Raw genomic sequence first — 25,064 nt, 5'->3', positions numbered from 1 at the left:
CATGGCTGTGCAGCACTTTGGAAACATTCTTGTTGTGTAAATGTGCTATATAAATAAAGTGGATTGGATTGGATTGGAAAGCGTGCCGTTCGCATGAGAAGCTAAAGCAAAAACTTACTTAGCACAGGAATACTAGAAGCTAAGGTAACTTTAGCACAGGAATCATGAGCTCGAAAACCAGAATGCCAACGTAACTGTTGCAAATGCAAACAATGAAGCCACGGGGTGTGACCGGAAAAGGCAGGCTTAAATAGAGTTTCTGATGAGCAACAGGTGCGCGTACAAGGCAGGTGAAAATCATAAGTAACCATGGTGACTAAAACAAACCCCCGAAGTGCACAAAACAACTAAGGAAGTCCAAAACTAACAGAACATAACTAAACAAAACATGATCCGACCACATCATAATACATCACAGTTTCATATAATTTCACTTTACAGGAGTAGGAAGAAGTAAAGCTTATTTAATCCTACCCCTTTCCCACTTCATACAAATATATACATCATTTACTGACCTTTTTATAATAAAACATCTGTGAATTAGTATATACAACAGTTTTGTAATATGTAATTAATTAATTTAGTCATTATTAATATACTGAGATGAATAATATCGTATTTTCAATAAGGTTGAAAGTATTTCTCATAATTCTTCTTCTTTGTACTTTGTAAGCACTATTATTTTGAATAACCTCTTAAACTGGATCATATCAATACAATGTTTAACTTCTTTACTTAATCCATTCCATCATTTAATTCCACATCATTTTAGCTGTTTGCAATTTTACCAAATCATCGAACTTTAATATTTTTGACTCAATAAATAAAGTGTTTGTATGTTCTCTGTATCCAACATTATGTATCAGTGTAATTGATCTTTTTTGTAACACCGTTAACGAATGTAGCGCACATTTGTAGTTATTTCCCCACATTTCTGCACAATAACTCAGATATGGTAATACTATAGTAGCGAGCAGTAGAGAATGTGAAGTGATTTGTTAAACCAAATATTGTGTGTTTTTCCATATACAACAACCTATCTGGACTCGATAAGAGAATTGATAAGGAATCGGTTCGATAAGAGGATTCGATAATAGGCTCGAACTCGATAATTTCTTATCAAACATCATCCCTATGAAACACCCATTTGGTGTTATTTTTGGTGTGCAGTGTGAAAAGAACAACACGTGTAGTGTATTTGATAACACCTCATAGAGTTATGGTAAATGGGTTACACTTGTATAGCGCTTATCTACCTTCAAGGTACTCAAAGGGCTTTGACACTTTTTCCACATTCACTCATTCACACACACATTCACACACTGATGCCCGCCAGCTGCAATGCAAGGCCCTAACCACGATTCATCAGGAGCAAGGGTGAAGTGTCTTGCTCAAGGACACAACGGACATGACTAGGATGGCAGAAGGCAGGGATCGAACCAGGAACCCTCAAGTTGCTGGCATGGCCACTCTACCAACCGAGCCACGCTGTCCCGAGTTGAAATACCACACTAAAACTTAAAATGTAAAAAAAAATATATATATATATATACATATATACACTACCGTTCAAAAGTTTGGGGTCACATTGAAATGTCCTTATTTTTGAAGGAAAAGCACTGCACTTTTTAATGAAGATAACTTTAAACTAGTCTTAACTTTAAAGAAAGACCAGTTATATATATACATTGCTAATGTGGTAAATGACTATTCTAGCTGCAAATGTCTGGTTTTTGGTGCAATATCTACATAGGTGTGTAGAGGCCCATTTCCAGCAACTATCACTCCAGTGTTCTAATGGTACAATGTGTTTGCTCATTGGCTCAGAAGGCTAATTGATAATTAGAAAACCCTTGTGCAATCATGTTCACACATCTGAAAACAGTTTAGCTCGTTACAGAAGCTACAAAACTGACCTTCCTTTGAGCAGATTGAGTTTCTGGAGCATCACATATGTGGGGTCAATTAAACGCTCAAAATGGCCAGAAAAAGAGAACTTTCATCTGAAACTCAGCAGTCTATTCTTGTTCTTAGAAATGAAGGCTATTCCACAAAATTGTTTGGGTGACCCCAAACTTTTGAACGGTAGTGTGTATATATATATATATATATATATATATTTTGAACGGTAGTGTGTATATATATATATATATATATATATATATATATATATATATATATATATATATATATATATATATATATATATATATATATTTCAACACTAAATAGTGTTAATTATAAAATCATTACACAACATGCCGGGCAGCACAGCAATAAAGGGGTTATTGTATGTGCTTCACAATAAGAAGGTCCTGGGTTCGATCCCCGGGATCGGGGTCTTTCTGTGTGGAGTTTGCATGTACTCTCCATGACTGCGTGGGTACCCTATGGCTAGTAAGGCTTCCTCCCACCTCCAAACATGCACCTGGGGATAGGTTGATTGGCAACACTAAAAAAAATGGCCCTAGTGTGTGAATGTGAGAGTGAATGTTGTCTATGTTGGCCCTGCGATGAGGTGGCGACTTGTCCAGGATGTACTCCGCCTCCCGCCCGAAAACAGCTGGGATAGGCTCCAGCCACCCCCCGCGAACCCGAAAAAGACAAGCGTTGGATGTGGATGGATACACAAAATGTCAAATTTATTTGCACACTATACCACAACAGCCACGTTCTAAGCCAGGTCATAAAATATGGCAATAAAGTACATCATATTACATCCAAAAAGTTCAATCTGTAGAGCGTGTTTTTTCTGGGAAAATTATATGGAGGGTAATTTCTGTCTTTTTATCGACACTGAATTTATGTAACTTAATTTTTTGAGTTTGAATTTTGTGAACTGAATTTCATACAAATGTGTGTGTTTAAAAATTCAATGTTTTCAAATTCAGTGTAAAAAAATTCAGTGTAAAAAAATCAGTGCTGAAAAATTCAGTGCTGAAAAATTCCTTGTCGAAGAATTTGCTGCTTCAAAAAGCAATACTCACTTCTGGTATATTAAGACTGTAGCAATCGATCCTGTCTCAGAACCAGCCAATGAGATGTCAAATTTGAAGTCACGTGACACAGGTCTTGCAAAACAGCATACAAATGTAGTTGATCATAAACAACCTTCTCTAGAGCCTTGGATAAAAAAAGGGAACTTCGAGACTGGTCTAAAATTCGATAAAATATTGGGGTCAAGGTTATTCTTTTTGATAAGTGGTTGGACCACAGCATGTTTCAAGGAGGTTGGAAAATATCCACATCTCAGGAAGTAATTTACTAGTTGGACAAGACAATGCTCAATCAAGGTAAAAACATTTTAAAAAGCCGACATGGGATAATATCCAGTGGGCATGCAGAAGGTTTTATCTGTTGAACTATATTTGTAAAGTCAAGGAGGGACACTGGCTCAAAACCCTCCAAGGCAGTAAGACATGTTTCCACTGAGACTACAGCAGCAGGAACGTACACTCTAATCGTATATATTTTCTCTGTCAAAAATGTAGAAAAATTGCTTGCAGTTAGTAGAAGAAAGCACCACCCTGTTGGAGTTCAGTGGCTAAATAAACTAGTTCAAAGTGTTAAATAGCACCTGTGGTTTGTGGCTATTCTTAGACACAAGATTAGAAAGATAAGTGCTTTTTGCTGCTTTGACTGCCCTTTCATATTCTACAAGACTGTTTCTTAATATTTGTAGAGACTCAAAGGTTGTCTTTTTTCCACTTCCGCTCAGCGCGTCGACACGCACGTCTGAGCTCGCGGATGGTCTCGCTCAGCCACGACTGCGTCAGTGGCTTAGTGCGTGTCTGTTTGAATGGGGCCACTGTGTCCATGACCTCCATGCAGGCGTTATTAAAATAAGAGAGCAGTTCATCTGGGGTGGAGTTAAGCAAATCACAATGAGATAAGATCCCAGATCAGGTGATGGATTCAGAAAAGGATGATGCAGTTTGCAGGTTAATTGTGCTGTACCCGGCACGCCAAGCCGCACGGAGTAGCCTGGCTTTGTAAGCACGTTACGGAAAACAATACAGCGAAGTGATCGGAGAAATGTTTTTCAACAATTTCAACTGCCAACTAGGGTTGTACAGTATACTGGTACTAATAAAGTATTGCGGTACAAATCAATTGAATTCGGTGCGAAACCGCTACCCTCATCTGAATGTCGTTGTGCGGCGGTGACTACAGAGCCAAGGCGCATGATGTTGAGTGTGTCAAAACGCAAACACAAAGTGCATACAAGCAATAACATCGTGGTGGGGAAGAATTGCAAAAAACGACAATTTTACTGATTAATAAAGAGGGTGCATGCGTGAAGCCCAATATGGAGGTATTTGGGTTTCCAAACTAACAATAAAGGTAACGCTTTAAACAGCTGCAAGTGCTGTTTTACACTTTTCCTGCTTGTCGGCTCCCACAATGTGGTCAAGGAGCGCAGGGGAGACGTTCCCTCCAGGGCCGATGTTTTTGTCGGAGGTAACATCCTTCACTTTACCCGGCAATGGTCGATAATTTTTTTTAAATTTTTTTACCGACACTGCCTTCTCTAGGTCTAAACTCTGGTTTGCTTGGTTTTTTTAAATGGATTATTGCTTTCCGCCGGTGTTTTGTTTTGTTTATATTTGCCGGTGTCGTGCGAAATTCTGTATCCCTGAAATATTTTGTGTACCTGCCGAAGGAGCGCGCATGCGGGTGGATCTCCGTGCCTTGTTCAGACAGCGGCAGCACTTTCATGTTATTAGCGATGTCAATGATACAACATTCTTACAATCATGTCAAAAATGTTCTAAAATGTTGTTGGTGTAACATGTGACTTTCAGACCCGAATAAATGCTTTTGATCATCCGTACATGACGTGTTGTATTCACATCGCTGCTTCTCTATTGTGTACGTGTCATGCTGCAGAGGGGTTGATCAGCCTGCTATTTTATGGAAATTACATTAATTGTCAGGCTTGGTCAAAAATAGGACTCAGATGCAGAGTAGGGAACAATCCGGCAGGCTTTTATTTTGAATACTATTTTTCACCTCCTGAGTCAGGGCAATACAATATCATTTATAATCTGACATTTAGGCAAAAAAGGTTCCACAAAAAGGAACAACCGAAAATCACTCCGAAAGGAGGAAACAAAAAATATCAATAGCGAATATAACTCTGAAATAATAACAAAAAAAACGCTCCAAAAGGAGGGTGAAACAATGGGCTATAAAACTTCTACACGGTTTCTGATCTAGAAAAATAGTTAACAAAATGTCACTCAAAAAATTGAGGAAAAAGAAGAACTGTAAGAATAAACTGAAACTCAGAAAAGGAAACTCAAAAAATACTAACAAGCGAATTCAGGATCAGGATACTCAAAAGCGAGACGAGACAAGGCTTGGGCATGATGCTAGAGATGAACGAGACTACGAGACATTCTTGCACAGAACAAAGGGAGGCATGGGCTTATAAGACACATGAGGGTAATGGGGAACAGGTGGAAACAATCAGGGATCAGGGATGACGTCAGACTGATGACACAGAAGGAAAGGCAAGTGACCTGAAACGAGAGGAGAGTTACTTTTCAAAGACAAGACAAAAAAAAAAACAAGACAAGACATCCTTCACCGCTGTGTGACATTAATAACATCCTGTAATTTGGTTTATTATTTATTCAATCTTTTGATAGATTAAAAAATAACACCAATATAATGGGAACAAACACTACAGGGTAGACTCAATTACATGTTAAAAAATCACGTATTGTATGCCAGAAAATATGTCCCACTTACGTTTATTTTCCTCAAGCTATGTACTAACATGATGTGGATTGTAATAGTATGTACAGACTTGGCATTGTACAAAACCTGTGAATTTGGACTAATTTTATTAATGACAAAAAAGTTAGTAGGATATAAAGAATATTTCAGCATATTTCTGTGCTGCCATTAAATGTGTCCCCCTTCTATTTCCCTCAAATTATGTAGTAACTTCATGTGGTTTATTATGTACACTTTTAGTATCATTTACAGCTAAATGTGTACATTTGGACTCATTTTAATAATTACATAAAAGTTAATAGGGGATACCGAATATTTCAGCATATTTCTGTGCTGCCATAAAATGTGTCCCCCTTCTATTTTCTTCAATTGATGTACAAACTTCATGTGGTTTACGATGTACATATTTAGCATCATCAACAACAAAACCTGTAAATTTGGACTAATTTTATTAATCACAAAAAAAGTTAGTAAGTGATACATAATATTTCAGCCTTCTTTTTTGCAAGATTTTTTTCATGTGATGCTCAACCTATAAAACAATAATGAAAATGTTATTGTTACATAAAAAGATAGATCTTTTAGAAAAATACACTTTGATATAGTTAGAACATTAACAATGCCTCTCAAAAGTACTTAACAATAGTCATACAAACAATATCACTTGCAATTTATTTTTGGGCAACAACACAAGCGAAAGATAAATAAGAACAACAAACACATTGGCACAAAAGTTTAACAATATATACATATTACTAGGAACTAGGGCTGTCAAAATAACAAGTTAATCATGTGATTAATGAAAAAATATATTAGTAATCATGTACAGACTTAAGTTTAATCATGCAATTTATTTTGGCCGTACACGCCAAGTTTTGTGCAAATACTGTAAATTACATGCATTTAAGTGAAACGATTAAAAACTTTCCTGGATGACATTCTCAGAATAAAATTGTATCTGTGTAAGCTTCCATTTAGCAAGAGCGTAATCACCTGTAGATGTGGTGTTTTTTAAACAACTGATGATCTACATACAGGTGAGAATAATCAATTCAATTTGTCGTTTGCATGTATGCCCTGGCACACGATTAACATCATTCCATGACCGAAACAAAAAACTTTTTACACTTTTACTTATTAAATACAAATATAGAAAAAAACTACCGGCAAAGGCAAAGTTTAGATCCATGAAGGAAAGAAGAAAGTAAATGAATGTTTATAACTGAATACATTTACATATGCATAATCATTTGTTTTCTTTTGTATTATTTTTTTAATGAATGAAGTAACGTTTATGACAACCTTTTTCCAAAACACAATATAGAATGTGAGATATAACAGGATAATGCATACATTTATCATTTGTTTTCAAAACGCTTACAAAAAAGTGGGACCCCAAAAATTTACTGAAGGGCCCCATTTTTATGACTTGATGTGTACGATTTTGAAAATTCCTAGCGCCAACACTGCTAATCCTTGATTATGGCCGACTATATGTAATATGGAAAATTGTAATTTGAGTGCAACAAGAAAAGCCCAAAGTGTTTAATGTTCAATTTATATTTCAACCTTGTAAAATTGTTCTTTGACTCTGAGTGTTTAATGTGGTGTGTAAAAAATTCCTGTTAAAATAAATTGACATTTTTCGTAGTTCCCTTTATATGGAAAAGTATCGAAAAGTATTGAAAAGTATCGAAAAGTATTGATACACATTTTGGTACCGGTACGTAATTCAGACACATTGCAGCCAAAAGATAACACAAGGTCCAGTGTGTGTCCGTTTTCATGTGTCACTGCGTCAAATTAAGAGTCTATATTAAAAAGTCTCTTGTCAACGGTCCCGATTTACAGCAAACATGGATATTAAAATCCTGAGCTATTGAAATTGATCGTAGCTCAAAGATAGACCGGTTACGAAGTCTGTGAAGTCTTGTGTGGAGGGGGGGCGTGGTCGGCGCACATCCTGCGGGAAGGGAGTGTGTATGGCCTGGCTTCGAAGCCCAGCTGACAGGTGTGTATGAGAGGAAAGAAAAACCCACACGAAGAGAAGGAGGACGCTGGCGACATAGCCCTGAACGACACAAAATATAAAAATGAAAAACTTGTTCAACCCTGTATCCCGGGCTCAGGAAGGTTCTGTCGGTTCCAGGAGAACCCACCACGCAGGAGACGTCTACATCTGGCGCCCAAGGTACCTGAGGACCGGAGATGTCGGCACCCAACCCGCTAACGGCACTAGGGCAAGTGCTCGCAGACGTGGCAGCGGCGAGCCATCAACAGCTGGAGGCAGTCAGGTGGCCCAGCAGAGCCAGATTCTGCAGACGCTAGTGTGCCGACATCAGCGGCCGTCTCCGTGCAGCGCACGGCGGAGACCGAGGACCCCCAGGCCTTCCTGGATATCTTTGAGGCCACAGCGGCGGCGTGCGGATGGCCGGAGGAGGAGTGGGGGGTACGTCTGCTGCCGCTGCTGGCGGGGAAGGCGCAGCGGGCGGCACTTAGCCTGCCGGCGGCATCCCGCATGCGCTTCCTGGACCTGAGGCGGGCGGTGCTGGACCGGACCGGCTGCACCACCGAAGACGTTCATACTCGGGCAGCAGCTCCGGGACAGCCAGCGCGTCACAGCGGCACAGCGACAGCCGGGTGGTGGAACTGGTCGTCCTTGAGCAGTTCATGGAGGCCATCCCGGCGCCGACATCAGCCAGGGTCTGCTATCACCACCCACGTGACCTGGCAGCGGCACTGACATTGGCGGAAGACCACCTGGCGGTGCATTGCGAGGCGCGGAGGGAGGAGAGGACCGCGGAGGCAGCCGAGCGCCCAGGGCCGACGCTGTGCAGACCGCGCACGCAGCGGGAGGGGGCGGCCCCGCCGGTCCCGCGGCGCAGCACGACTGATTTTTCTTCTGCCCTCTCACAGGTCCCGACGCGCCCCGTACCAGTGCCGCGCCGATCGCACGCGCCACGAGTGACGGCTATCCCGGCGTTCCGGCCCCCGGAAAAATAAATGTGTTCATGGGGATGTGCACGAGTAGCCCGTGGTGCTAGTGAAAATTCAATGTAACAAAATAAAATATAGTGTCGAGGTGGCTGTAAGTGCGCACATCACGCACCCCTTAATCCTGGGAACTAATTGGGCGGGGTTCCATGACTTAGTGAAGCAGTGTGCAGGGGTGCGTTCACAACTGGTAGGGAAATGGGATATCTGCGCTGTTCTCAGCGGCGATGCGAGGTCATCCGACGCGGCCGAGGGGGAGGAGGAACCGGCGGGGGCTACGCGGGAAGTCCCCCCGGTCCCCTAATGGCACCCTATGGAAGACTTTCCACTTGAGCAGTCTCGAGACGACACTCGGCCTGGGACCTGGGACCAAGTGATATCAATTGATGGTCAGCTGGTGCGCCCCGGAATTGCGCGGGTATTCCCTCACTTTGCATTAATCAGGGACAGATTGTACAGAGTAAGTTGTGACACTCAAACAGGAGAGGAAATCACCCAGTTGTTGGTGTCGAAACGCCGTCGGGAAATGGTTTTCCAGGCGGCGCACTTTCACCCTATGGCCGGACACATGGGGTATGATAAAACACTCCACCGGGTAATGGTCCGTTTCTATTGGCCAGGCATCCGGGCAGACATGCGTCGCTGGTGCGCGGCCTGCCCGGACTGCCAGCTGGTCAATCCAGCGGTCAATCCAGCGGCCACTCCCAGGGCGCCTTTGCTCCCATTACCACTCATGGAGGTCCCGTTTGAGTTGATTGGCATGGACCTCGTCGGACCATTTCACCCAAACACACGTGGATATCGTTTTGCGCTAGTCCTAGTGGATTACGCAAATCGCTATCCCGAAGCAGTGCCGCTGCGGTCCATCTCTGCAAAGAGTGTAGCGCAAGCGCTGTTTCAGGTCATCTCCCGAGTCGGAATCCCGAAAGAGATTCTGACTGACCAGGGCACATCCTTTATGTCACGCACGATAAAGGAGCTGTACGAAACTACGAATTATTGGGGATCAAATCCATTCGGACCAGCGTCTACCACCCGCAGACAGACGGGTTGTTGGAGCGGCTGAATAGGATATTGAAATCCATGATCCGTACGTTCGTGCACGAGGACAAACCAAATTGGCATAAATGGTTGGATCCCCTGTTATTTGCAGTGCGGGAGGTTCCCCAGGCCTCCACGGGGTTTTACCCCTTTGAATTATTGTACGGCAGGAAGCTGCGCAGGGTTTTTGTCCTCGTTAAGGAAAGCTGGGAGGAAGGTCCAAGCCCCAGCAAAAACAAAATACAATACGTTATGGACCTGAGAGCAAAACTCCACATGTTGGGTCACCTATCACGTGAGAATTTGCTCAGGGCCCAGGAACATCAGCAGCGCCTGTATAACAGGGGGACGCAGCTAAGAAAATTTTCACCGGGAGAAAAAGTGCTTGTATTACTCCTGACGTCCAGCTCTAAATTACTCGCCAAGTGGCAAGGACCCTTTGTGGTTACACGACGAGTGAATGATGTGGATTACGAGGTCCGGACCGGGGCGGAGACACCCAAATTTACCATATCAACCTCCTGAAAGCATGGAAGGAGGTGGAGCCTGTTTCCATGGTGACGGCGGTCGAGGAGGGGGAGGAGTTCGGGCCGGCGGTCCCGCGCTCCGCCAAGGCCTCCCTCCTCCTCTGTGATAATCAGCTTACATTAGCACAGAAAGCAAATGTTGGCAGGCTGCAGCAGCGCTTTTCTGATGTGTTCTCCCCCCGGCCCGGCCGCACAAACCTCATCCAACATCACATTGAGACCAACCCGGGTGTGACGGTGCAGTCTCGGCCCTACAGGCTGCCCGAACACAAACGCAAAGTGGTTCGGGAAGAATTAAAATCGATGCTGGAGTTAGGGGTAATAGAATAATCTCACAGTGCGTGGTGCCGCCCCATCATTGTGGTAGGGAAGAAGGATGAGTCTGTGCGGTTCTGTGTGGACTACCGCAAAGTGAATGAAGTGTCACATTTTGACGCCTACCCGATGCCCCGGGTCCACGAGCTCCTGGATCGGCTAGGCACTGCTCGTTTTTTCACGACATTGGATTTGACCAAGGGCTACTGGCAGATTCCCTTGTCGCCACAATCCAAGGAAAAAACGGCATTCTCCACTCCGGAAGGATTGTACCAATTCTTGACACTTCCGTTCGGCTTGTTCGGTGCACCCGCCACATTCCAGTGCCTCATGGACCGGGTGCTGCGCCCCCCACGCTGCGTACGCCGTCCGGGCGCGGTATAGTAGGCACGACCAGACGGCTTCCCGGCCTGAGTCTGGCGGTGGAGGTATGTGGAGGAGGGCGTGGTCGGCGCGCATCCTGCGGGAAGGGAGTGTGTATGGCCCAGCTTCGAAGCCCAGCTGACAGGTAAGTAGATTGCCCAGCTGGGGTAAATTATCTAATCACCTGTCGCCTTTATCAGCAGCGTCCGAGGCCATGAGAGGAGGCGTATGAGAGGAGAGAAAAACCCACACAAAGAGAAGGAGGCCGCTGGTGACACAGCCCTGAACGATACAAAATATAAAAATAAAAGACTTGCTCAACCATGTATCCCGGGCTCACGAAGGTTCTGTCGGTCCCAGGAGAACCCACCACGCAGGAGACGTTTACATCTTGTATGAAGTCTTTATCAATTTTGTTGGGGGGTACACTAGTGCACACAAAATCAGATTATTCCATCCATCCATTTTCTACCGCTTGTCCCTTTCGGGGTCGTGGGGGGTGCTGGAGCCTATCCCAGCTGTATTTGGGCGGGGGGCGGGGTACACCCTGGACAAGTATTATTGAGCTTTATAATAAATGTCTGAAGCTCGAAGCTAGAAAAAAAATCTGTCGGTACCTGCTGGCAGATGAAGCTGGATTTGTGGTACGTGGCGTGCTCAAAAATACGCACTCCGTAGGTAAAAGTTGTGAAAAGGCAGTAAACTCACCGGCTGGGAGCCATGTCTCTGTGAGCGACATATAATCCAGTAGTAAAAAGTTTGCTTGTGATCTAGAATTCAGCAGGCCGAGACATAGTGTCAGAATGTCAGTGTCATCCCCTGGGGGGAGCTGCGGCACAGAGCCCGCAGGAATCCAAAATCCAAACCGCAGCGTCTGCTCTGACGTCTTCGGAGTGGCGTCTCTAGCGGCTAGTGACCGAGGCCGGGGTACAACCGCGCTGGGACAACGGGCTGAATCCAACGGGCTGAATCCAACGGGCTGAATCCAACTCCAGAAGTAGACTTGCCGTAAGCCTTGACTTTCATAAGGAATCTTCCATGATTACTGCACTTCATGGGCCGCTTTCTTTGTATGACAGCAGGTAAGTGCAACAAGTATGCCAGGACTGACGCGAGATTTGGCGAGGGTTTTGACATTTGGTGCCCAACACTGATATTTAAAAAACACTGTTGTGTTTTGCTTAGATCAAATAGTGTCTGATGGTCATATACAATTAGACCAGAGATATCTTGGCATAAAGCACCAACTAAAACTATAGTTTGCATTAATGTGAGTCATCTTGTCTACGATTGTTTTATCAAGAAAAATGCAGGTAACACAGAAATCAAGATGGGCAGCTGGGAAGTGCACAAAGAACAAACTCATGTGCTGCTCAAAGCAAACAAGGACATGACTTAAAGCATCCTGACTGGCAGCCAGGGACATGTACCGTATTTCCTTGAATAGCCGCAGGGGCGTTAATTAATTTAAAACCTCCTGTCACACCTGCGTTTACCGGAAACCGGCGGGATGGCCGTGCATGCGGTAATTATTTTAAAACCTCTTCTCACTCCGGCGTTTACCAAAAGGAATCCATAAAATTTAGGCGTGCGCTTTGAGTGTGATGTAAGCATACCATCATGAAAAGCACATTTAATTAAAAAAACGTTATTATGGTCTTACCTGTACTTATAAATGGAGTCCATTTGCAGCTCCTTCTGACCAAAAGCATCGATAACTTGTTTATAGAAGTCTTCCTTATTTTCTTTCTTCAGTTTTAAAAGTCTCTGTTTCGATGGAGATATTCCTTTAATTATTACATCCTGCTTCGATTGAAAGTCCAGTTTAGAAAACTGTTGTATTTTAGATACCGGTATGTAATCCTTGTTAAAAGAAAAAAAATCTCTTGCTGCGTGTGTTCACTTCTTCTGCAGTACCGGAAGTCGCAAGAAGGATCACTAGCGCGGCAGCGCCCTCTACCACCAGGAGGCGGGAGTCATTTAATGACTTATACAGTATTTCACACACGCAGCTACGGTATATTAATAAAACATAGCTGCTTACTGTTCTCTTTAGCATACTGTACCGGTATTCAATAGCTTGGACCTTAAATCCTACTGAAAAGCTCTTTATCTTTTTTCCTTTGTGCGATTGTAAACTACTGAAAGCAGCTTCCTTTTTTTTTTTTTTTTTTTAAAGTTTTATTTATACATTTCAACATTTCAACAATCAAATAAGTACAAAAGTAGTACAAAACAGTACAAAAAGAATACAAAGCAGCGCCAGGGGGTTATAAATTCAAAGTAACTAAAATAGAATGCAAAAAAACATATTTATAATATAAACAAAGTGCAAAGCCATAGGCTCACTCAATCTGAAAGCAGCTTCCTCCATTTTGAAAATGAGGACAGATGCGTCACTCGTGACGTAACGAATTTGACCCGGTGGAAGTTCCAGCCATATGTTAAATATTTTGCGAAACGAGTTAGACCCGGCGAAAATTATAGACATGCGATAATAAAATTAATATTTTGCGAAACGAATTTGATCCAGCTTCAATAATAAACCGGCGATAAGGCCAAGCATGCGTTAATTATTTTGAAAAACGAGTTTGACCCGGCAGTAATTCTAGACGTGCGAATACTATATTCCCTGCGCCAATTCAAGGAAATACGGTATGTCCTCATTTTCAATGAGGGACAGGTGAGGAGACCAGACCAGACCAGAGGACTGGTAGTAAATAGAGGCAAACTGGAAGTGGAATGAAAAATAGGAGAGCTGCACAGTATCCATGCATCCAGTTTCAACCGCTTGTCCCTGTCGGGGTCGTGAGTAGTGCTGGAGCCTATCCCAGCTGCCTTCGGGCAGAAGGCGTGGTACACCCTGGACAAGTCGCCACCTCATCGCAGGGCCAACACAGATAGACAACATTCACACTTACATTCACACACTAGGGCCAATTTAGTGTTGCCAATCAACCTATCCCCAGGTGCATGTCTTTGGAGGTGGGAGGAAGCCGGAGTTCCTGGAGAGAACCCACGCAGTCACGGGGAGAACATGCAAACTCCACACAGAAAGACCCCAAGCCCGGGACCTTCTTATTGTGAGGCACACGCACTAACCCCTGGAGTTGCACAGTAAATAATACAAAATACAAGAAACTAATGACAACTGGCATGTGAGATCATGACAATAGCTATGATAATGCAATATGTTGCTAAGGTTTATCTTCTCTCCCACTCCCTATTTGATACACAGTATGTCACTTATTACGTCAGACAAATGTAGCGTTACAGTGTTTATGTAAAAAGTAGACAAAAGTCCTCAATTAAATGACACATCTTTATTTTAACTTTTTGTAAATGTAGTCATTTGGAGTCATTCTATTTCTTTCTATTAAGAAAGTGTGATGTAGAGATCGCAATGCAGGTGACGACATGGTGTGTGTCTGTGTTCATATAAGTGTATTGGATGTACGAGTAAGCCCCGTAGACTCAATAACCCCTGACACAGGCACACGCGGTGCACACATGCACAAATGTAACTTTAGTATATAATCCTCTAATTTTTCTGACAGGAAATACACAGCATTTATTGATAGCTAAATAATAACAGATCAAATTTCTATTGATAACTAGATAAGTCTTTTTGGTCACGTATTTTGACAGAACTGCTCTTCTACAGTAATAAATACAGTTAAATGCCACGAAACAACAGGACTCTTGTCAAAATGAATATCATAGTAGTAAGATAAAACTCACCATGGAAAAGCTACATTTGAAGGCCCTGAAGCACATCCTTCAAATCTCAAGAAGCTCCAGTGTGCCAATACATCCCTGTGACTGAGAACAGCATCTGTATTAATGTCATGCTGACCCAGGATCACCATCTCTAGAGCGTGAAAATGTGACTCAGCCAGGACACATTCTACTTTTTTAGATGTTTCCTTGACGGCGTGCACGTTTACCATCAATTTTTATTTACCACAGTGGCTTAAAAGTAAAAACTACACTCCACAACTGCATAACATTCTTCTTTCAAGTTATATCACACGTTGTTTCTTTTGGAATCATCATCATCTTTTAAGTTCTGTATTATGTGAAACAACACAAGCTTTGTGTTTTAATGTGTAATTTGTCAAGTAGTGTCTTGCTCTACATTTATAATGCATATCAAATTATTTCTATTTGTGGGACTCTATTGACTTTGTACACACGATGAAAAAGAGGATGTCAAAAATCCACGCAGATAGCTATTGAGACATTAGTTAAAAAGATGCATAGCCAGGTCAAATTCACATTATCATAATTTTGTTTGTGCTATAGGATCTTTTAAGTTCTGTATTATGTGAAACAACACAAGCTTTGTGTTTTAATGTGTAATTTGTCAAGTACTGTCTTGCTCTACATTTATAATGCATATCAAATTATTTCTATTTGTGGGACTCTATTGACTTTGTACACACGATGAAAAAGAGGATGTCAAAAATCCACGCAGATAGCTATTGAGACATTAGTTAGAAAGCTGCATAGCCTGGTCAAATTCACATTATCATAATTTTGTTTGTGCTATAGGAGTGCACAGCTCATCAGCTCTCATGCAGCCCTGGACAACGACACTACCATCCTCATGTTTGACTGTAGGCAAGACAATTATCTTACTTACTCATCTTGTACTACTACTCATTCTACTGACTACTCACTCTTACTCATTTGTGCTACCAGCTATTTCGACAATAATGGATACTCGAAACCGGTTTTCTCGGTTGTTCGATAAGAAAAGAACCGAGTCCTCGAACTCGAATCCATTTTTGAGAACCGGTACCCGTTATTAAGACCACTAGAGTAAAGAAAAAGAGTTGGTTCTTTATTCGAATCCCTCGGAACGACTCCCGTCCCGACCAGAAATGCCCCGTGGGACATCACAAGAAATCACGTAGCTCAGTCATTAGGCGCAGATACCGAAAGCAGGAAAAACAATGGACCGCGCTCCAAGGTGTAATAAAGTTCAAAACAAAAGGTATAATCCAATGAATAACTTTACTGAGAGATTTGAGCAGAGTACAAACACATGACGAACACTTTTACGACCAACCGGAAACATAGCAACCAGGCTAGCAACGCACCTCCTCTACGGCAGCTGTCGCAACGTTCTTAAAGCAACCGCAGCACATACATATATAAACAACATATATGACATGATCTCCCTTTTTTAACTTTTTTTTTTCTTTCCTTGTAAATAAAACAAAATCACACTGTATATGTGTTGTCTGTCTAATTATAAATAATGCAGACGAGGCGTGTTGGCTGAGTTCTTGACGTTTACTTTCACAGCGTGCTCATAACCTCATTCTTACGTGATGACATGCAACACTTTTTGGGGCTACCGCGCATGCTCGTCACTCCCGTTGCATGCTGGGTAGTGTAGTTGTTATATTCCTAGCCTAGCTCATAACATCACATCTTTCCCCCTATAAAGAAATAATGTTAACTCAATAAAGTGTATTTCTTTTTTTAGCTTTAACTTTTCATTTTTTAGCATTGTAACCACATTTGCAAACAACTTTTCTCTTCATAGAATTTTCTTTCAATAAAGAAATAAAGTGTAAAAATGTCAAAGCATCATAACAAAGAGTTATGTCAAATAGCAGCACAAGTGCACTTTTTGGAGAGCTGTATTATTTTCAGTTTTGTGCCCAAGGGACTGATTTTATTTAACACTATATTATTATTTATACACCTATAGTGATCACAGAGACAGGTTGTTTTTGTGTTACTGTATATATTTGTTTTTCTGAAAAATCCCACTTAGTATACTTTGGGTAACAACAGTCAATATTTATTTATTTTATATTTTTTTTAGGGGGGTAACAGTCAATATGTATTTATTTATTAGATTTAATTTTTTTCTTATATAATAAAAGTGAGCTTTTGTTAAACCAAATATTGTGTGTTTTTTTCCATATACAACAACCTATCTGGACTCGATAAGAGAATCGATAAGGAATCGGTTCGATAAGAGGATTCGATAATAGGCTCGAACTCGATAATTTCTTATCAAACATCATCCCTAGTAACAATATTGTAAATATTTAGGTATTTCGGTTTTAAAATGCTTGCAAAAATGCCGTGGTATGTGACGGTATCAAACGAGAACTTGGGAGTACTCCCTTCAATGTATTTTTTTCTGGCGCTATTAAATGAGCAGGTCTGAGAAGTAAACAACATCACCCATGATCCCTTGCGCAGTGCCGGCGAGCAGAGCTGAGAAACCCCCTGCCTTATGTAAGACAACAACACATATGTTTTTTCATATTTGTAGGCATTCTAAATAGTAAATGAATGCGATCAAAACTCTGCTTACTGGGGCTGCGAATCTTTGAGTGTCCCACGATTCGATTCAAAATCGATTTTTTTTTTCGATTCAACGCGATTCTCGATTCAAAAACGATTTTTTCCAGATTCAAAAGGATTCTCTATTCATTCAATACATAGGATTTCACCAGGATCTACCCGAGTCTGCTGACATGCAAGCAGAGTAGTAGATTTTTGTAAAAAGCTTTTATAATTGTAAAGGACAATGTTTTATCAACTGATTGCAATAATGTAAATTTGATTTAACTATTAAATGAACCAAAAACATGACTTATTTTATCTTTGTGAAAATATTGGACACAGTGTGTTGTCAAGCTTATGAGATGCGATGCAAGTGTAAGCCACTGTGACACCATTGTTCATTCTTTTTTCATTTTTATAAATGTCTAATGATAATGTCAATGAGGGATTTTTAATCACTGCTATGTAGAAATTGTAACTAATATTGATACTGTTGTTGACAATATTCATTTTTGTTTCACTACTTTTGTTTTGTTCTGTGTCGTGTTTGTGTCTCCTCTCAATTGCTCTGTTTATTGCAGTTCTGAGTGTTGCTGGGTCGGGTTTGGTTTTGAAATTGGATTGCATTGTTATGGTATTGCTGTGTATTGTTTTGTTGGATTGATTAATAAAAAAAAATAAAAATAAAATAATAATAATAATAATAATAAATAAATAACAAAAAATATATATATTTTTTAAAAATGACAATCGATTCTGAATCGCACAACGTGAGAATCGCGATTCGAATTCGAATCGATTTTTTCCCACACCCGTACTGCTTACAATGAAACCTGTGGGAGTCGCTCTATTTTGCCTATAAAGCCCTTAAAAAAAGCCAAACACCTTCATTAAGATTTTATGTACATGCAATAAGTATGAATGTAATGTAGTAATTGGCATATTTATAATAACATTTAATAGTTATGTATTTTGATCATTTTAAGCAAACGTGTCGCATTAATTTTAAAAATTTGGCTGACTTTTATTTACGTTTATTTACGCGTTAGAATGCATTAAAAAAAAACATCCGTCCTCATGTCTTTCATAATGATTGTGAACGATAGGCAAAATTCCAAAAAAAAGTGCAGTTCCCCTTTAAATTAAAAGTATGGACACATTTTGGTATTACGACGAACACAATAACGATAGAGGAGAAAACATGTTGGAGTCTCTCATCGGTCTGATGAATGAGCAGACAAGCAGTTATTTTCTTTTGGCATAATCCTCTCAGGAAGTTAAATGTTCAAAGACAGAAACTGAACATTATTGTTTTACACTTGTTAAACTGGTTGTTTACATGATCAGTTTAAAGACACAACCAACTAAAGTTACATGAAACAGTTTATGTTCCTGCACCATTCTTTGCACTTAAAAATACTTGTTGGTAATAATAAATCTGATCAAAAAATTGAAATATTATGTGTGTGTTTAAGTGTGTGTATCATAACAATTCTGCCAACTTATTTTACACACAATGGTATTTTTACCGAGCCTTTGTTTTTTCTGACAATACCACAATATTATCGCACAGTGGCCTTAATATCGTGACAATATCATACCGTGACATTTGAAAATCATTACATCCCTTATGTTGAGTCATTTTCAGTGGCTATCAATTCTGTACTGCTGTTCAAGTTTCATGTCTATAATATAATATAGTAGACCTGTCAGTGGATGCTATCTTGCTAGGGACAACTTTAAGGTAGGGCTGGGCGATATGGCCTTTTTTTAATATCTCGATATTTTTAGGCCATATCGCGATACATGAAATATATCTCGATATTTTGCCATAGCCTTGAATTAACACTTGATAGATATAATCACAGCAGTATGATGATTCTATGTGTCTACATTAAAACATTCTTGTTCATACTGCATTAATATATGCTCATTTTAAACTTTCATGCTGAGAGGGAAATCACAACTAAGTCAATTTACCACAACTGTATTTATTAAAGTTATTAAGCAGTGGCACAAACATTCATGTCATTTCCAAAACAGAAAGTGCAAGATTGTCAGAGACCTTTTAAAACAAGCTATTAGTGCACTTTTGTGCATGATATCCTGAAGATGACAAATCAAAACAACACTAAATTAAAGTGCACTTTTTGTACAGAACGCCACTACAACAGTTAAAGACAAATAAAGTGCACTTCTGTGCATGATGTCACACAAGATATTTCAATAACTGTCAAATAAAAATGAGCTGCATAATAGGAAATCAAATAGTTTATGTCCTTCGCTTTGTGGTAGGTTCCTGCGGACGTTATCGCCTTTGGTTGACTATTTGTTTCATACGGTGTTGATGTGGAAATGCATAGTAAGCACTCTTCATTCTCGAGCGGGTGACTTTTCAAATGATGCTACATATTAGCAGTAATGCTACTTTTTGTAGAAACGCTTTCGCCCCACACTTGACAAATTACGGTTGTCTGTTCAACATATTCCCACTTGAAGCCAAACCACCGGCAGACGATGGACCCCGTGCTGTTTTTCTTAGGAATTAATTCTTCCTTCATTTGTTACCAGATTGGCACCTTCTTTCTCTCGAATTACCACTCGCACCACAGCTAACTTTAGCCTTGTTGCTACCTCTCTGCTCCGCGAGGGCGTATACGTATGTGACGTATGTAAGAAGGTGCGCTTGTTTAAGTTTCTGTGAGAAGGAGGGACTAGAAAGAGTGAGAAGAGCCTGTAGTGTAATGCCTGCAGCTAAAAGCAACTGCGTGAGAATGTATACTTGAATATCACGATATAGTCATTTTCGATATCGCACAGAGACAAACCCGCGATATATCGAGTACATCGATATATCGCCCAGCCCTACTTTAAGGAATATTATATTACATTTTTTTTCAGAGGTTTTTTTTTTATCACTGGGTCACTAAAAGGACGGTTTGATGCACAGCAGCGGCGGTCGTCAAAAAACACGTTCATTGAAACCCTCAAGTCATCACCAAAGCCAGCAAGCTAGGGGTTTGTGGTCACTTCTACAAACTGCCCAAAACACTGCCCAACAACAACATGAGGCCACAGAAGACGCTGACAGCCTAGGTAGGCGACGACATCGAGAAAGCGTTGGCGTTCTTGACAGCGGAGATGTCTGAGCTGCAGCAAGTAAGTAACATGCAACTGGTGGAGGAGCTGAAATTTCTCCATGTCCAAAACGCTGAAAAGGATCAGCATTTTCTGGAGTTGAAGGGCAGGATGGCCAAGCTGGAGCAGTACACAAGAACCAACAACGTTGTTGTGACTGGGCTCCAAATCAAATCCGGTTCATATGCCCGGGCAGTGGCCGCTGACAACAAAGGGAGCCCGGGGAGCTCAATGTCAGCGCCACGGAGTAGCAGGTGGCTGCGTTCTTAAAGTCCAAAGGAGTTGAACTTGACATTCCTAACATTGAGGCTTGCAACCCAAACTACCGGAAAACAGACAGTTCTATCATGAGGTTTGTCAAACGGAAACACTAAACCACATTATTAAAACAAGGAAGGACGTTAAAAGGATTAGAAGTGCACATGAACGAACATTTAATGAAACTAAATGCTGACATAGCCTGGTAAGCCCGCAACCTCAAAAAACAAGGAACAGTTCAACTCACATTTATTAAATTAAATGGAACACCAGAGGAAGCTAAGGTGATTGTCATTATGAACACAGAAGCGCTAGAGAAATATCAATAATTACAATTGACACAAACAAAACCATGACACACATAGCCAACAATCAATTCAATAGAAAACTTGAACCCTTTTATAGCAGCTCCATCGAGTAGTACGCCAAAGAATCACTTATTTAAAACACAGTGTTACTATTCTAACTGTGTAATGTTACAGTGGCCGAAATATTAAATATGTGTTTAATAAAACCTCTGCTTTGTTTTTATTGAATATTTAGGCCTTACTATGCTACTGTATTTTAATATTGGTCATTATAGAATAGAATATAAAGTACTTTATTGATCCCTGATTATATGATTATATCCTATTATTATATCATATATTATATGATTATAGTGGTACTTGGAGTCGGAGAGCATGTTTCGGACAAATTAAAATATGTAAAATATGTGAAATATGTGACATATCATGCTAAAATTGTATAGATGTTGGAAATAAACTTCAACCAACCAACCAACCAATAGTATGGTAAGTGGCTTCACAGGTCGCGGAGTCCCCCTGCAAGCAGACCGAGATGATGCAGTCCTTCTTCCAATGCAGCGTCAACATAATTCACACTACTACAGGGGTATTAGCTTAGCTTTTTCAATTGTAGCACCGGTGCTACTAAATGAAAAAAAAGAAAACATTTTGTAGCACAAAACATTTTTTGTAGTAATATGAAATGTGTTAAATACCACAACGTACACATGTGCACTCATACGTATAAACACAATGCCATCATAAGGCTACTGTAACGCTCAATTAAACACACAGAATATCCCTAAACTGTGCTAGCACTGTCAGTAGAACGAGCTTAGGGCTGGGCGATATAGACCTTAACTCATAACGTGATATAGTTTGGCCCATGAACTAACCCATACATGAAAATATTCATCGACGTTATTAAATATCTCCATCATGCTTTGATATTAAATTTTCGGGACTAATAGGGATCCTAAACACACAAAAACAAATACCAAAAAGTATGAAAAGCAAGTTTTGTACAATAAGATCCTAACTTAAGGGGTGTTTCGAGATAATAAAAAAGAAAAAGTCTTGAAAATAATATAAAAACAGTCAAATATAAACTCCAATCTTTTAAAAAAACAAAAAAACATTTAGCTATGCTCAATTCTTCAGCTAACAAAAACACAAACTAACAAAATGTGAAGTGCTCTGGTTTAAGAGGACATGTTTGAATGTCAGCAGCAACATGAAAATAATTTACCTTTGAAAATGTTTTATAGGTAATCATTATTATAGGACATACACACAACCTGCCAACTGCTTATGATGCTGTGTGACAGGCTGTGTTCTGAAAATTACTTTTGAAAAGTCATTAATTATAGTTACTTGTTACTTTACCAAAACATGGATGGAATTACTAACATAATTTAATGTTAATTACTAGGGAAAACATTTTAATTACTAGGGAAAGTAGTTATTGCGTTACTTAAAAAAAAAAACTTCAAATATCTGGCACAATAAAGTTGAGATAAGGGTCATATGAGAGCATTGTGTGTGTGTGTGTGTGTTTGTGTGTGTGTGTGTGTGTGTGTGTGTGTGTGTGTGTGTGTGTGTGTGTGTGTGTGTGTGTGTGTGTGTGTGTGTGTGTGTGTGTGTGTGTGTGTGTGTGTGTGTGTGTGTGTGTGTGTGTGTGTGTGTGTGTGTGCATTTTAAAAGGCGGTACCTGTTGCCTAGTGACGTGAGACGTCAGCGAGTCCAGCTTGAGATGTTTTTGTTAGCTTAGCAGGCTAGCAGCAGCAGTTTATCAGCTCTGACAATAGCTCTTTTGAATCTTTTACTGGTTTGTGTTACCTCTGCTTAATAATAGATTGACTGTGCTTCCATGGCTGTATGTTCTTGTTAACAAATGGGTTATTATTTGGATGGAATGTTTGTCACTTTAATCATTGATTTGTTATTCAATATTTCTTTGACCTATGTAGTTAGTAGCGTGCAGTTTGTTTGTTTGTGTCAAATTTTAAGGTGGTGAAAAAAAGTTGTTTACTGACCAGTTCCTCCAACTAAGATCTTTTTCATTCCGTATTGGGTAGGCTCAGTCAGCCTGAGTGTGTAAACTAGAAGGAGCGGGGCGCCTTCTGTGCACGGCACAGGAGGAACGGACACACACACAGCTCTCAGCGTGAACAGAGTGATCAGTACTTCTGCGTCAATCACTTGTCCATTTGGTTATAGTTATGAGTTTATTTCAAACATTCTATACAAGTGGATGAACATTTTCCTCTAGTTTGATCAAATTTGGATGGATTTCTTTTAGGACCAAAATGCGATGAAAGGGTTGAAATTCCTGTTTGCACATGTGCCACAGTTTTTTTTCCAAGCCTCACAGTCACTTTTTAGTCGCATTTGTGAGTAAATTTGTCGCACCTGTACTAGTGACAATTTACAGTTATATGTTAACTTGTGTTTGCCTCGCTGCAAGTCTGGGGTCTGGATTATAGCTTCCACATGGTTTTATGTCACAGTTCACAGCAGAGGTTTGGACTCGAGTCACACTCGAGTCATGAATTTGATGACTTTAGACTCGACTTGACAAAATGTAAAGAGACTTGCAACTCGACTTTGTCACACTGGGGGGGTCGCAGCTTGCTGCGCGGTTGTTCTTCCAATGCAAAAAGACGGACGGCTCCGGACCAAGGCGTAAGGTAAGAAATTATTTATTTCTCATAAATCACTGAACTACCAAAAAGCAGGCAAACAACAAAAAAGGCAAGCGTGCCTAACAAACGTAAAGTTTAGATTTAGCATAGGTTATGGCATGGAACAAAATCTTACTTGTCAAAGGTGTGACGCAAACAATGAAGCCAGGCCGACTGACTGGCAAAAGGCAACTTAAATAATGCCTCTGATTAGTGCTCGGGAAGCAGGTGAGCGGACGAGCACTAATCAGAGACAGGTGAACACAATGAGTGACCATGGCAACCCAAAACAAACTCACAGGTGCACAACCAAGAACTAAAGCAGTCCAAAACTAACAGAAAATAACTAAACAAACATGATCCGGACCACGGATCATGACAGAACCCCCTCCTCAAGGACAGATACTAGATGTCCATAGAAAAACAAAAAAACAAGCAGGGTCAAAAGTCACGGGAGGGCGGAGGGAGGACTTGGCGGTGGGTCGCCAGGCCAAGTGTCCCCGAATCCACCGAGGCAAAGTCAAGTGGCGGCGGCGAGTGGAACGCCGCTGCAGCAGGCGAGGCGGGCGACCAGGGAATGGCCACATTCGTGGCCGACGGGGAGGTGGGCGCACTTGGCGAGGCGGACGAGCAGGGAGCGGCCATATCCGTGGTCGACGGGGAGGTGGGCGCGTCGGCGCCGTCATGGCAGGCTTGGAAGCAGCGGACAAGGCAGGCGTGGACGCAGCAGCGGACGAGTCAGGCGTGGACGCCGCAGCGGACGAGTCAGGCGTGGACGCCGCAGCGGACGAGTCAGGCGTGGACGCAGCAGCGGACAAGTCAGGCGTGGACGCAGCAGCGGACGAGTCAGGCGTGGACGCAGCAGCGGACGAGTCAGGCGTGGACGCCGCAGCGGACGAGTCAGGCGTGGACGCCGCAGCAGATGAGTCAGGTGTGGTAGCAGGTACAGGCGGCGAAGCTTGGCGTGGTGCTGGTGCAGGCGGCGAAGCTTGGCGCGGTGCAGGTACAGGCGGCGAAGCTTGGCGCGGTGCAGGTACAGGCCGCGAAGCTTGGCGTGGTGCAGGTACAGGCGGCGAAGCTTTTCGTGGTGCAGGTACAGGCGGCGAAGCTTGGCGTGGTGCAGGTACCGGCGGCGAAGCTTGGCGTGGTGCCGGTACCGGCGGCGAAGCTTGGCGTGGTGCAGGTACAGGCGGCGAAGCTTGGCGTGGTGCAGGTACAGGCGGCAAAGCTTGGCGTGGTGCAGGTACAGGAGCTAGCCGAGGAGCAGGAACAGGAGCTAGCCGAGGAGTAGGAACAGGAGCTAGCCGAGGAGCAGGAATAGGAGCTAACCGAGGAGCAGGAACAGGAACTGGAGATGGTGGTGTTTGCAGGCCCACCGGAGATGATGGTGGCGTCTG

General features: G+C 41.7%; 1 protein-coding gene across 4 annotated transcripts in view; it reads right to left on the bottom strand.

Moving 5' to 3' along the window:
* Window positions 1-25,064, bottom strand: part of adcy6a (adenylate cyclase 6a) — a 272,247-nt gene that overhangs the window by 128,684 nt on the left and 118,499 nt on the right. The window contains exon 1 of one of the 4 annotated variants that reach the window (XM_062053920.1): window positions 14,727-14,938. The exons of the other annotated variants lie outside the window; for them this stretch is intronic. The gene's annotated coding sequence lies outside the window, so the exon portion shown is untranslated. Of the gene's footprint in view, window positions 1-14,726; window positions 14,939-25,064 lie in introns of those variants that run through there. 4 annotated transcript variants of the gene reach the window in all.

This window comes from Entelurus aequoreus, linkage group LG07 (assembly GCF_033978785.1).
Source record: "Entelurus aequoreus isolate RoL-2023_Sb linkage group LG07, RoL_Eaeq_v1.1, whole genome shotgun sequence".
NCBI lineage: Eukaryota > Metazoa > Chordata > Actinopteri > Syngnathiformes > Syngnathidae > Entelurus > Entelurus aequoreus.
Note: the sequence above shows the minus strand (reverse complement) of the source record. Positions and strands in the feature narration are given on the sequence as shown.